The sequence below is a fragment of the Adiantum capillus-veneris genome, chromosome 28, assembly GCF_014529385.1.
Source record: "Adiantum capillus-veneris isolate H3 chromosome 28, ASM1452938v2, whole genome shotgun sequence".
NCBI classification, from domain to species: domain Eukaryota; kingdom Viridiplantae; phylum Streptophyta; class Polypodiopsida; order Polypodiales; family Pteridaceae; genus Adiantum; species Adiantum capillus-veneris.
The window spans coordinates 59,910,190-59,924,416 of record NC_140958.1 but is presented as its reverse complement, the minus strand read 5'-3'; positions in this window follow the sequence as shown (position 1 = coordinate 59,924,416).

Genomic DNA, 14,227 nt, shown 5'->3' with positions numbered 1-14,227 from the left:
CATACCATGGTACTTAAACACATTGTACATGAATAAACGTGCCATATGATCCAATAGTAGATAGGTACAATAGTAGATAAGCTCCAAGTATCAGGCAAGCCCTCACACATGGCACGATTGAACATAATTGCTAGTAGATCTCTAGCATGTATGAAATGCTCAACCACTAATCCATCATGATCATATGCTCTCCCAATCCTCACCTTGTCAATGGCCTTCTTTACCATCTCAGTGGTAAAGAAATCACATGTGTGTGGGCATGGATCGGGGAGGGGGGGGGGGGGGGGGGGGGGGGGGGGTACAAAGATGATGCGTACTGGCCAAGCCTCTGTAGAGGTAATGGTAGGGGGAGGGAGTGCTCATGAAAGAGTCACCATGCTTCACGTGAGTCCTGAATCAGAACTAGTGCAGATCATGCTATAGTCAAGCCAAAAACACCCTCTTCTTCTGCCGCACTAGGTGTTGGAAATTAATTTGTAAATGTCTGTGAGTAATATCCCCCAAAAGCACCTCCCTTTGAAGTCTGGCTCTTGTCTCGCAACATTCTTCATCATACCAGCTATTCTGGGGCATGCTCCCAGAACGCCGTCTCTGCTCGGGCTGGGTGTGCGGATATGCCTCTGTTGCTGCAGCATGTAATGTCTGTGTCAGTATAGTAGTAAGCTCCTCCAGCGGTCGCACTGGCTTCTTAGTGCAAGGCGTCTACAGATTCCATCTATGTATAAAGAGTCTATCTCCTGCGTGAAGGTGTAGCGAGTAGGGGCTGCAACCCATGGCCTATATGCTACACTACACAAGGGCAAGATCCACTGCCACACCAACAGGTCTCGATCCAACCGTGAGATCCATGTCTGTGTGGAAAGCATGTAAAACCTCCCGCAACGGGAAATCTCTGTAGGCCATTCAAAATGGCCCTTCCATGTGCAATCCCCATGTCTATCAAGTGTCGTCCATACTCAGTATGTTCCACATCCTGTGATAGTCTAGACAAGCCCGTCTCTGTAACATCCAACTCTCTCATCATCTCCAGCATCTCCTCTCACATATCATAAAATACTGTCTGGTGATGTGCAATCCTAGCATTAAAGTCCGCCAGGATGATAATATCACCATCTCTAGAGAACTCCCATATGACATCATCCAAAATAGAAGAGGGGGACTCACCTCTGGGTGGTGCATATACCGACATACTCGTAGGAAAGTAGCAAATAGCAATGTAAAGGTATCTTCCAATCTCTTCTCTCAATGCCACCCACATGTACCTAGCCTGCTCATTCCTGCAGGCTATATGTATCAACGGTTGCAACTCTTCCTTGAATAACACTATCACTTCCACTGAGCCCCACCCACTATGCTCTCACCGTGTCTCTTGTCTGCAGGCTGTCTCCCATTTGTATCCACTGATGTGAGGCATAGATTGCCCAGGAGCCTGATGTGTCTCAAAGTAAAATACAATGTCTCTCTCACTAAAACTATCCTCAAAAGCACCCACATCAAGGCGCATAGATCCATTACAATTCCAGAAAACAACTTTGAGTGTGGTCCCATAGGTCTCGCACCGTCATGTGGAGCGTCGCTCCAATATCACCACTCTTCCATCTCCGTAAAAGGCAATCTTACCTTTTTTCCTTGCCGCTCTAATCTCCGGCATTACCTCGTGCATATGAGCGATTTGCAAAAGGGTAAGATCATCCCCGAGAAAGATGACTGTCTTTTTAAGAGCTGGTCTCTTCTTTAAAAAGTCCTTCACTTCCATGGAGGGAAAAAGAAGGATGAGTGCCCTTTCTTTCAGGTTTCCACATTGTTTTCATTTTTCTTTTTATTGCCCACTCTCCAAGATTTTGTGTGCATCGGCTCATTAACCCCCATCAAAGCCATGAGTTCTTTTACCTCTTCATCCACATTGTCTTTGTCTTTAAGGCCACAAATTTCTCACGTGTAAAGCGCGTGCATGCCTTCTTTGCTCCTCTTCTAGTGTGGGTGTGGACGCTGCTTCCTTGCCTTTTTCTTTCTTAGCAACCTCGATCCATTTCTCAGCCTCATCCACCTTCTGTTGGGTCTTAGTAATAACATATACCCAAGAAGTCGTCATTTCTTTTTGTTTCTCTTTCCCCTCTTTGATGGCCTGCACTTGCTCTTTAATCGTATTGAGTTCTTCTATTACTGAGGGTTGCAGTTCTCCCTCTTCAAGTGTGTCTCTTGATCGTACCTCGGCAAGATCCTTCTTGAGACATGCAATCTTTTCATCTTGGGCCGTCACACGACCTTTCAGTCTAGTTATCTTGCTTTCTTGGACCGACACGCGTTCTTCGAGCATCTTTATTGTGCCCAAGAGGTTGCGGTTGATCTTGTTAATGGTTTCGGTCATTTCTTCTTTGCACTTTTGAATGACATCCTCTAAAGGCTTAGTCTTGTCATTCTACTTCCTCATGCTTGAGAGACGCCAAAAACGAGAGGGTATAGAAAGTTATGGAGACAGAAAGAATACCACACTAAACTATACCCAGATGTGTTTCCGCATTATGTATACATGTTCCCACAAGCATATATGTCAAACATGTCAAACTTCTACATACATTCTGCGTGCCCTTTCTTAGAAAATTTTGAAAGTTCCTGCAATTTCTACCCTTGCAATTTTTGCTCGATTTCTGCAATCTGCTGCAATGTAGTTTAGGCAGCAGCCTGTATGCTGGCTGCTCTACCGTATGTGACCTCTGCCCTGCTACACAGTAGCCTGAGCTCGCACTCATGTCTTGTTGCCCCTGATGCGTGTTCTGCAGCCTAACAACACGTGCTATGTCTGCTCGCTGCTGTTGTAGCCCTACTCGCTGCAGATGGGGCAGCGCGAGGGGGAGTGGGTTGTGGGTGGGACAGCGTGAGAGAGAGAGAGAGAGAGAGAGAGAGAGAGAGAGAGAGAGAGAGAGAGAGAGAGAGAGAGAGAGAGAGAGAGAGAGAGAATTGTCGACTTCTGCGGCAAACCCTAAAAGTGATGCGAACCCTTAATTTGGCTGCTACAGATTGACGTAAACCCTAATTTGTCATTTTCTAATCTGTTGCAAATTGACATGAACCCTAATGTTGCAGATGGGAAAGAGAGAGAGAGAGAGAGAGAGAGAGAGAGAGACAGAGAGAGAAAGGAAATTACAAAGTTACAAAGAACTAACACTAAAACACTAAGGAGAGGAAATGGGGGGGGGGGGGGGGGGGGTTCAGATGAAATTTCTCATCGGTCACTGTCAGATCTCATCGACCTCCTCCATGGTAAATACTCTGGTTGGGCGTCTTGCATGTCGAGCTAGAGTGATCTGTATCTTCTATTGCAGCCTTCTTCGGTAGTGGGAGACCCCATGAGGTCGTGGACGTCTAGATCTGCCAAGCTAAGTGGCTCGGTCAAGCACTGTACCTCTAGTATGAGTAGGCTCTGAGATCTGTTGTAATGACTGCTCCATTGGTTCTCCTCTAGCTAGTGTAAAGAAATATGTGATTTATCTCTGAGACTGTCTTTCCCCTGATGTCCTCAGCAAGCTCTCCCTAAGTCTACGCAGCTCTAGCAGGAACAATCCGAGACACCTCTGATCCTTGTATCTCATGACTCTAGAAAAAGGTATGAACCCTTCTCTGGGAAGACAGTAGAAGCGGCCGCGTATCTCATAGTATATCGGGCAGTGACATGTGTAGTGCAGCTCTGTCTCTGGCTCTAAGTTACATAGGTGACATATCCTGGCTCCTACCGGCACCCATCGAAATCGGCAGTCTTGATCTGGAGCTCATGTGAGGATGTGCGTATATGTCCAATAGTGCATCTTATCCCATAGTGTGTATCCATGTATGTGGGCCTAGTCACAAAGCCGTCCTCCGTGAGTTGGAGAAGATGCTCTCTATAGAAGGCCATCTTCATGCCCAACTCCTGTGTTGGCTATATCCATGTGCTCCTGATATGTAGCTGGATCAAATCCTGACGTATGAGTGGTGATCTATGTCCGTGTGAGAGACAGGGAGGGTGCATCTAGGGAGTATTGAAGCGGAGGTAATCTATCCATGTTGAGACCTTGCGACTGAAACCATGTTGTCATCTATCCATACCAACATGTTGTATCGCCTTGTAGAGCTAGTTGTCGAGATGACCCCAGGGCAAGCCAAGCGTATTTGTCCCTGGGGAGATCCCATAGACCGTGCATAAAGGATAATGATCTCGTCAATGCCTCCACCACGAGGGGGGGGGGGGGGGGGGGCTAGCTCGTCTCGGATAATCTCATGTGGTATTGAGGCCTTAGCCCGAATCATTCGAGCGATCATAGAGACCAGAGGCCTCTACATACATCTCCATCCATCTGTGTTGCCAGATCTCCCATGGTGGTCTATTGAGGGTCCTCATACCTCAACTCCATAGAGCATAGCTAGAGTCACCAGAGTGTCAAAAAGGCAAAGCTTTGTTCGCGGTTCCTGAAATTGAACCTGCGAACACATCTTCTCCAGTCCGCCCAAAGCTGCATATGCTCTCGTCGTTCTAGTCTCTAATGCTCTCCTTAGTGAAAACACCGGTCCACTGAAGACTACCCCAAGATAAGTATATGCATCTGTGTACTCCATAGTCTCCTGGCCATACATAAATGTGGGTGCCGACCTCCTGACCCACTGGTGGTGTTGAACACCATAACCTTGGTTTTCCCCAGATTGATAGACGATCCACTATCACGAGCAAATGTATGCAGAGCATCCAAATGACATTGCATCCCCTCTGGAGAGTCAAAAATCAGTACAATATCATCAGCATATAGTAACAGTGGAATCCATGTCCCTGCTAGCTGAGTCCCCCCTGTCCCCCTGACGTTCTACATAGTCCGAAAACTCATCCACATACATCCCAAAAAGAGTCAGGGATAGGGGGCATCCCTGCTTTACTCCAATAGTGGAGTGGACCATGTTAGACATTCCCTCAGTGGTGCGTACCCGCCCCATCACTGTCCTGTATAGAGCCAGAATACCCCATATCAGCTCTGTAGTAGGCACACCCATGTCCTGTAGTCTGCGTATAAGTCTAGCTCTCGGCACTGTGTCAAAAGCTTTGCGGAAATCCACAAAGCTACAATAGATCCTCTTGCCATGGTGTCTACCCTCCTTAATAATAGCTCTGAGTGTCAGAATCTGGTCAAGAGTGGAGAAACCTCTCCTGAAACCTACTTGCCCTGGTGCTCTTATGCCCTCTCACTCTGCCCATCTACTCAGCTCCTGCTCAAGAACGGATGCATACAACCTAGCTAATGTGTGACCAACAATGATGGTGCGATAATTCGCGGGAATCATGGGATCTCTCGACTTGAAAATAGGCACAATCGTAGACAAACTCCAAGTCTCCAAGAAGCCTTCATACATGGCTCGATTAAACATCATAACCAGGAGCTCTGCAAGCATATCTCTGGCATGGATGAAGTGCTCTGCTACCAGAACATCATGATCATGTGCTCTCCTTGTCTTCATCTTGTCAATGGCTTTCCTTACCCTCTCGGCAGTAAAGAAAGAACATGTCTCCGAGCATGTGTCTAGTCGGTCCGGCAAAGGTCGTTGCCCTGATGCTGTGTAGAGAGATGTGGCATATTCCTCCCGTTTCTCAGTGGAGGTGACCGCTGGTGGTGGTAAATGCTCGTGGAATAGCCTCCATGCTTCGCATGAGTCCTCACTTATAAATAGCTGATATAGATCCCGCTCTAGCTGAGATAGATGGGTCTAGTGCGACGAAAGATAATCTGTGACTGTCTATGTGTGGTAATACCCATGAGCACTTCCCTCTGTCATTTGATCCTCGTCTCTCTGCACTCCTCATCATACCAACTGTTCTGGGGCATGCTCCCAAATCGTCTCCGTGTGGGCTGGCTGTGGGGGTATGCCTCTGATGCTGCATCATGGAGCGCCTCTGTCAGTATCTGAGTGAGTTCATCTAGTGGCCATCCCGGCTCCTGGGTGCATAGCTGTCTGTATATCTCATCCATAAACACAAAATCCGTCTCCCTCATGAAGGTATACCGAGTGTGTGTGGGGACCTCTCCTAATGGGGCTGTGTTGAATTGAAAGGTCAGGGTGAAAGACACGATAGCATGATCAACCGGTACTCCAACTGGCCTAGTGCCCACCATGAAATCCTGAAAGAATGGAATGAGACCTGGCTAGGCCATATCATAATCCACTATGCTGGCACCATGTCGGTGTGGAAATCAAGTAAAACCTCCAACTGTCGAAAATCTTTATAGGCCATTCACAATGGCCAATCTCTGTGCGGTTCCCATATCTATCAAGTATCTACCATATTCAGTGTATTCCTCATCTTGTGATAGTCTGGATAGACCAATCTCTATGACGTCCAGCTCCCTAAGCATCTCTTCGGAAGTATCATAAAATATTTTCTGGTGGTGGGTAGTCCTAGCATTGAAATCCTCTAGTATGATAATGTCACCATCCTTGGAAAACTCCCATATGTCATTATCCAAAATAGCAAAGGGAGATTTTCCTCTAGGTGATGCATACATTGACGTACTAGGAGGAAAGTAACAAATATAAATGTAGAGATATTTGCTCGTCTGTACCCTGAGCCTCACCCACATGTACCTAGCATGTTCATCCTTGCGTGCTATATATATCAGTGGCTGCAGCTCCTCCCTGAATAGAACTGCCACTCGCCCTGAGCCCCGTCCTCGATGCTCCGATCTAGTCTCGTGTCTGCAGGCTGTCTCCCATCTATATCCACTCACCTATGGCATGGATTGTCCAGGTGCTTGATGCGTCTCAGAAGAGAAAATGATGTCTCTCCCCATGAAGCCATCCTCAAAGGCCCCTACGCAGTGACCCATTACAATTCCAGGTGCGATCTTTAGTGTGGTCCCATACGTCTCACACCGTCTGTGGGACGTCGCTCCAATATCACCACCTTTCCATCCCTCTAAAAAGCAATCTTCCCCTTTTCCCTTGCTGCTCTTATTTCCGGCATTACTTCTTGCATATGAGCAATCTATGAGAGGGTGAGGTCATCTCCAAGAAAGATGCCAATCTTTTTTAGAGTTGCTCTCTTCTTCAAGAAGTCTTTCTTCGCTTCCATGGAGGGGACGGAGAATGAGTGCCCTTTCCTTCGAGGTTTCTCCGTTGCTCCCACTTTTCTTAGTGCCCACTCTCCAAGCACTCCTATGCCTCTGCTCGCTGACTCCCACCAGAGTCATGAGTTCTTTCACCTCTTTATCCACATTATCTTGGTCTCTGAGGCCACATCAAGCCCGGACACGTCTACTTTGCTCCTTTTCTAGTGCCAAGTTGATGATGGTTGGCGTGGGAATGGGGGTTATTTCCTTGCCTTTTCCTTTCTTGACAATCTCGAACCATTTTTCGGCCTTTTCTGCTTCTTGTTGGATCTATGTGATGACATCTACCCACAAGGTTGTCATTTCTTTTTGTTTCTCCCCACCTTCCTTGATGACCCATACTTGTTCCTTAATCGTGTTAAGTTCTTCAATGACAGAGGGTTGAAGCTCTCCTTCTTCGAGGACATTCTGTGATCGCACCTCTACAAGCTCTTTCTTGAGTAGTACGATTTTCTCATCTTGGGCCTTCACGCGATCCTCGAGTGTATGTATCGTGCTTTCTTGTGCCACTACACGTGCGTCGAGCTCGTTAATAGTACCTAGGAGGTGACAGTTGATCTTGCTGATGGACGCGCTCAATTCTTCTTTGCATATTTGGATGGCATCCTCCATTGGGTCATCCTTGCCGTTCTGCCTTCTCATGATTGACGGGCTTCAACAGGAGAGGGAGAGGGATACAGAAGTGGGAGAGGGAGAGTGGTAGTTTTTTTTTCTCTGTTCTTTCTTTCTCTCTCTTCCCCCCTCTTTCTCTCTCTACGCTTTTTTTCTTTTTTCCCTCCTCTTTCTCTCTCTATGCGATTTTCCTCCCTCTTTCTCTCTCTACGATCCTTTTTTTTCTTCTCTTTCTCTCTCTATGCGATTTTCCCCCTCTTTGTCTCTCTATGCCCTTCCTCTCTCTCTACGCGACTCCCCCCTCCCCCCCCCCTCTCTCTCTACGCAATTTTTCCCCTCTTTCTCTCTCTACGCTACTTTTCTCTCCCCCCCCCCCTCTTTCCCTCTCTACGCATTAGGTTAGTGCTAGGTTGGGGGGTTGCAGGTAGAGCCCAAGGGAGAGGGAACGAGGGCAGGGACAGTGGGAGCGGGGGGGGGGGGGGGGAGAGAGAGAGAGAGAGAGAGAGAGAGAGAGAGAGAGAGAGAGAGAGAGAGAGAGAGAGAGAGAGAGAGAGAGAGAGAGAGAGAGAGGGAGGGGGGGGGGGCAGGGGAAGTGGGTGCGAGTGCAGAGCAGGGAGAGAGAAAGAAATGAAATGAAATGAAATGATATATTAACGTCTACAAAAGGCCAAAATGACCTATGAAACCAAACTGATTACAATGGTGAGTCTAGTACCAAGTCTGGGTACAAACAAAGAAAACTACAAACTAAAAAACTGAGTTAGGAGTGCTCTCGACTGCTATGGGTGGCTGGTAAGCTGAGCAATGGTATAATGCCACAAATGTACAAAGTGGGGATAAGTGTCACCATGATACAATATAGCAGTAGCATGAAGCCTATCCTGATCGACACTCTGGGTGTCGTGCTAGAATCCAGTGGATCCTCTGCCGCAATCTCCGACGGTGTTGTATGACTCCCCTCCTCATTCGTGGTCGTCTCGATCTCCCCAAATCTATGTTTTGATCAATGAGAGTACCACTGGTGTGTGTATGGGTGGGAATCGAGCTTTGTGGTGGTGGTGGCCCCTCTGCCTCTATGGTACTCAGACTGAAGAAATCTGAGATGCGTCTCTAGGATTGTCTCTGTCTATGCCCTCTCAATAGAGAGTCTCTATGTCTCTATATCTGAAGTAGAAATAATCCGAGACATCTCTGATGTTGATATCTCATGACTCTATCTAACGAGTCAAAACCATCTCTGAATAAGCAGTGAAAGCGTCCCTGAATCTCATAGTAGACTGTGCAGTGACATATGAAGTGAAACTCTGTCTCTAGCTGTGCATGGCATACCTAACATATCCTCTTGTCTACTGGTATGCCTCTGAATCTACCTGTCTCGATGCCAAGCTAGTGTGAAGATGTACGTATCTGGCCTATGGCACATCGTAACCCATGAGATAGATGTGTGTCCATGTAGTTGGTCCGTGTGATAAATCCGTCGTCAGTTGGAGAAGATGCTCTGTATAAAAAGCCCTCTTCGTACCCAACTCACGTATGGCTCTATCCATGTCCTCCTGGTATCAAGCTGGATAAGATCCTGTCGAATCAGTCTAGTAATCTCCATCAAGAGAATACTCGAAAGGGGGCAGCCTGTCCATGTTGAAACCATGAGCTCATCTGTGCATACCAACATGATCCATCTCCCTATAATGCCAGTTGTCTGGATGACTCAAGAGCAAGCCTAGCATATTTGTCCCTGGTGGTGTCCCATAAGCTGTGTACAAATGATACTAATCTGGTAAGTGCCTCAATCTCCATAGGTGGGGTAGCCAGCTCTGCTCGTATGATGTCATGTGGAACTGAGGTCTTGGCTCTAATCAGCCTAGAAATCATAGATACCAAGGGCCTCTCCATATTACTCCATCCATCATTGTCAACAAATGGTCCCCAAACCTGAACCGCGTAGTGCATAACTGAAGCGACCACAGTGTCGAAGAGCCAGAGCTTTGTTTGAGGTTCCTGGAACTGAACCTGCGAACAAATCCTCTCTAAACCGCCTAGGGCTGCATAGGCACGAGTCAATCTAGTGTCTGCTGCCACTTCCAGTGTGGGGCCTCGGTCCAGTAAAGACCACCCCAAGATATGTGTATGCATCAGTGTACTCCATATTGTCCTGGCCATATGTGAATGTAGGTGCTGATCTTCTGACCCACTGTGGCGTGGTATTAAATACCATGACCTTGGTTTTACCAAGGTTCACAGACAATCCACTATCCCCTGCAAAACTATGCAATGCGTCCAAATGTCTCTGCATACCCTCAAGTGAAACTGATATCAACACAATATCGTCAACATACAATAAAAGACGGATCCTTGTCCTTGCAAGTTGAGCACCTCTATCTCCTCCTCTGTCAATATAATCAGAGACCTCATCAACATACATACCAAATAAAGTAGAGGACAATGGGCATCCCTGTTTCACTCTGATAGTGGAGTGAACTATGTCAGATATCCCCTCTGGTGTGCGTACATGACCCTTCACTGAACTATACAATGCCATAATCCCCCATATCAATTCTGTGGGTACCCCCAATTCCATGCGTCGGCGCATCAATCTCGCCCTTGGTACTGTGTCAAAAGCTTTGCGGAAGTCCACAAAGCTACAATATATCTGTCTACCATGTGCTCGACCCTCCTCAATGATAGCTCTGAGTGTAAAGACATGATCTAGTGCGGAGAAACCCCTCCTGAAACTAGCCTGTCCAGGTGCCCGTATGCCCATAATCTCTGCCCAACTGCTCAGCCTATGCTCAAGGATGGATGCATACAACCGTGCCAATGTGTGTCCTACCATGATAGTACGGTAATTCCCCGGCACTCTGGGGTCTCCTGTCTTGAAGATAGGTACAATAGTAAACAATCTCCAAGACTCAGGAAAGCCCTCACATATGACACGGTTGAACAACCGTGCAAGCATCTCTGCTAACAAGTCCCCAGCATGTATAATGTGCTCTACTACCAAACCCTCATGATCATGTGCCCGCCTGGTCTTCATCCTGTCAATGGCCTCCTTTACCATCTAAGTGGTAAAGAAGGTGCTCGTAGCCGGACATGGCTGTGGTGGATCTGGTAGTGGTGGTTGTCCAGGTACAGTGTATAATGATGCTGCATACTGCCCCCATATCTCCGTAGAAGTAATCACTGGTGGGGGAGGCAGCTCATGGAATAGACGCCAAGCCTCTCCTGAATCTCTACTAAGGAAGAGCTGATATAAATTCTGCTCCATTTGTGTTGGGGTATAAAGCCCAATGTGGTCACCCAGGTAAGTGGGCGGGCCGCCAGGTATGTACACATGTTCTTTTGTAAAAACCTAATAAGAACTCACTATGCTCTACACATTACAGTAGAGCGAGTTCACCATATCGTCGTGCTCTTCTTCTCGCACTCTCTCTCGCGTCGCACTTCCGCTCCTACTCCTTCAACTGGTATCAGAGCTCAGATCGAGGCTCGGAGCAGCATTGCAGGAGGCTAGAGTCACTAGCTCATATTGGAGTGAAATTCGACAGGCAAAGACACGGCCCCAAATCTCGTGGGTGAGCCCAAAGGGCTCGGTGTTGTCAAAATTTCATTCTGAGGTCATCTCGGCCACCGTTCGGCTTCGACAAACGTCTGCGCAGGCCATTTTTGACTACGTGGTCTCGACGGGTGCAGATCCGACTCTGCAAATTTGGGGTTTTTGGCCTACGACTGCAGGTGCTGAGGATATCGACACTCATAGAGTGTTGATTTGTGGTTGTCTAGACATCGAAGGACAGCTCACAGTTCTTGGAGGCGTGTCACATACGACACGGGCGCATCTACACACAGACTATAGGCGACATCCACTAGTTCATCAGGTAGCTTGTGTTTGCTGCTTGATATTCCAGATTTCATCCTGACATTACAGGTACTTCCACATGGGATGTATTGTCAGAGATGATGTATGTCTGTTGAGGGTTTGCTGGCTGCGAGTCACGCAGCAAACAACCGCCGCAGCGGTTACAGCATACAGTGGGAAATTTGTGGATGTATGACTTTGTGGGAAGTCTATGTACTGTCAGATTTACTGCAGCCTTTGTTGAGGGTCGAGTGAGGTTTTATTGAGCTGGGGGATTCTCGAATGTTGAGATCCTTTCGGTGATACAAGTCTTGGAGCGATCCCTCGAGCACCCTTAGATAGGCAGCTAGGATGTATTGACTGTGAGTTAGACAGTTGGGATTGCATCTTTGCTTTACTGTCGTTGAGGCATTGTCGCAGTCTATGCTTACAGGACAGTGACAGGACAGTAACAGACAGTACAGGTGCAGGACAGGTTTACCCGCAGCTTACAGTGTCAGAGAGACAGTGTTTTTTGAGCTATTTTTTGGTCTGTTTTTTGAGTACACCAGAGCCATTTTACAAAGGAGACTCTGCCGAAATTTATGCAGAATCTGAAGCTTTCTTGGTTCATTTGACAGGTTGATATTGGTTTAGAGGTCAGTTTACAGGGGAAACTCTGCCGAATTTTTCCCAGGAAAGTAAACCACTGTGAAGCGTAGCTATGGCTGGATCACAGGACACTGCTCTTTACAATATCAAGAAGCTGGATGGAACCAATTTCCCATTGTGGAAGAAGCAGATTTGGCACGTGTTGGTACAAAAGAAGCAGATAAAACCTATAAAGCTCAAGGGGATAAAACCAGAAGATATGGACGAAGATGAATGGAGCGAAATGGATGAATTGGCACTTTCTACCATTATGCTGACTTTGGCAGAAAGCGTTTACTTCAATGTAGCAGACAAGATGTCGGCTTATCAAGCATGGTTAAAGCTGAGTGATCTTTATGAGAAGCAGAGTGCAGCTTCACAGGTATACTGGCTTAAGAAGCTTGTTGACTTGAAGATGAAAGAAGGGACACCTATGTCCAATCATCTGAATGAATTCAACACAATCTATAGTCAGTTGTCAGCTCAAGGTGTCAAGTTTGATGAACCTGTTAGAGCTATGTTCCTGTTGATCACATTGCCGGAAAATTGGGACACTTTTCGCACAGCTTTGAGTAATTCTGCACCTCCAGATGGTTTGAACATAGCAGGTGTAGAAGGAAGTCTGCTTACTGAAGAAACCAATAGAAAGACAATGGACAAAGGCAAAGGAACAGCCTTAGTTGTCAGGGGAAGGACCAAAGAAAAGTACAAAGGTGGAAAGAGGAATCAGTCTCGTAGCAAGTCCCGCTGTGCTAAAGGCAAGAGTGACATAGAATGCTACCATTGTGGCAAGAAGGGTCACATGAAAAGAGACTGCAGAGAATGGAAAGCAGAAAAAGGCAAAGAGAAAGCTGAAGACCATGGTGAGAAGAACAAGTCCTCAGTGAAGATTCAAGAAAATAAATGGTGAGAAGAACAAGTCCTCAGTGAAGATTCAAGAAATAAATGTGACAAACACTGTTGCAAAGGATGACAGTCTAGTTTCAGGAGACATCTACTTCTTGAATAATACAATGGACTCAGCTCTTCTTACAGCATCTGATGGAAATGCACTGAGTGACTGGATTATAGACTCAGGGGCATCACTTCATGTGTCTCCAAACAAGGAGTGGTTTACCTCTTATGTGACCACTAAAGATCATGTTCGGCTAGGCAATGGGCAGACATGTGAGATCTTAGGTGTTGGAGATGTTCAATTGAAGTTTCAGAATGGCTCTTCTTTCACGCTGAAGAATGTGAGACATGTTCCCGCAATTACAAAGAGCTTGATCAGCACAGGTTTACTTGATGATGCTGGCTACGTCACCACTTTTGGACAGAACATGTGGAAGATATCCAAGGGTTCTATGACAGTAGCACATGGAGTAAAGTCTGGAGGACTTTACATGATTTATGTATCAAATGTCTCTAAAAATGTAATCAATGTAACCGAGCAGCAGAACGTTTCTTTGTGGCATAGCCGGTTAGGACATATGTCCAAGAAGGGAATGGAAATCTTGTCTCGTTCTGGTTATTTGCCTGGCTTTTCATTTAATGATTTTGAATTCTATGAACATTGTCTGTATGGTAAGCAAACACAGCAGCCACATAAGCATAGAGAAGCAGTAGAAGAGATACACAGTTGGCACTTGTTCATAGTGATTTGTGTGGACCTATGCCTAACCTATCTCTAGGGGAGCTTCTTACTTTATGACATTTATAGATGATTACTTGAGGAAAGTATGGGTTTACTTTCTCAAGCACAAGGATGAAGCGTTTAGTGTTTTCAAAACGTTTGTGACACTTGTGGAGAATCAGAGTGGCAAGAAGCTTAAATGCTTACGCACTGACAATGGTGGAGAGTATGTTTCAAAGGCCTTTCAGGACTTTGAGTCAAAAGGTATAAAACGTGAACTTACTGCTCCTTACAATCCTCCTCAAAATGGTGTTGCTGAGAGGATGAATAGGACCATACAAGAGAAGGTCATAAGTATGTTGTCTAATGCACAGCTGCCAAATGGGTTTT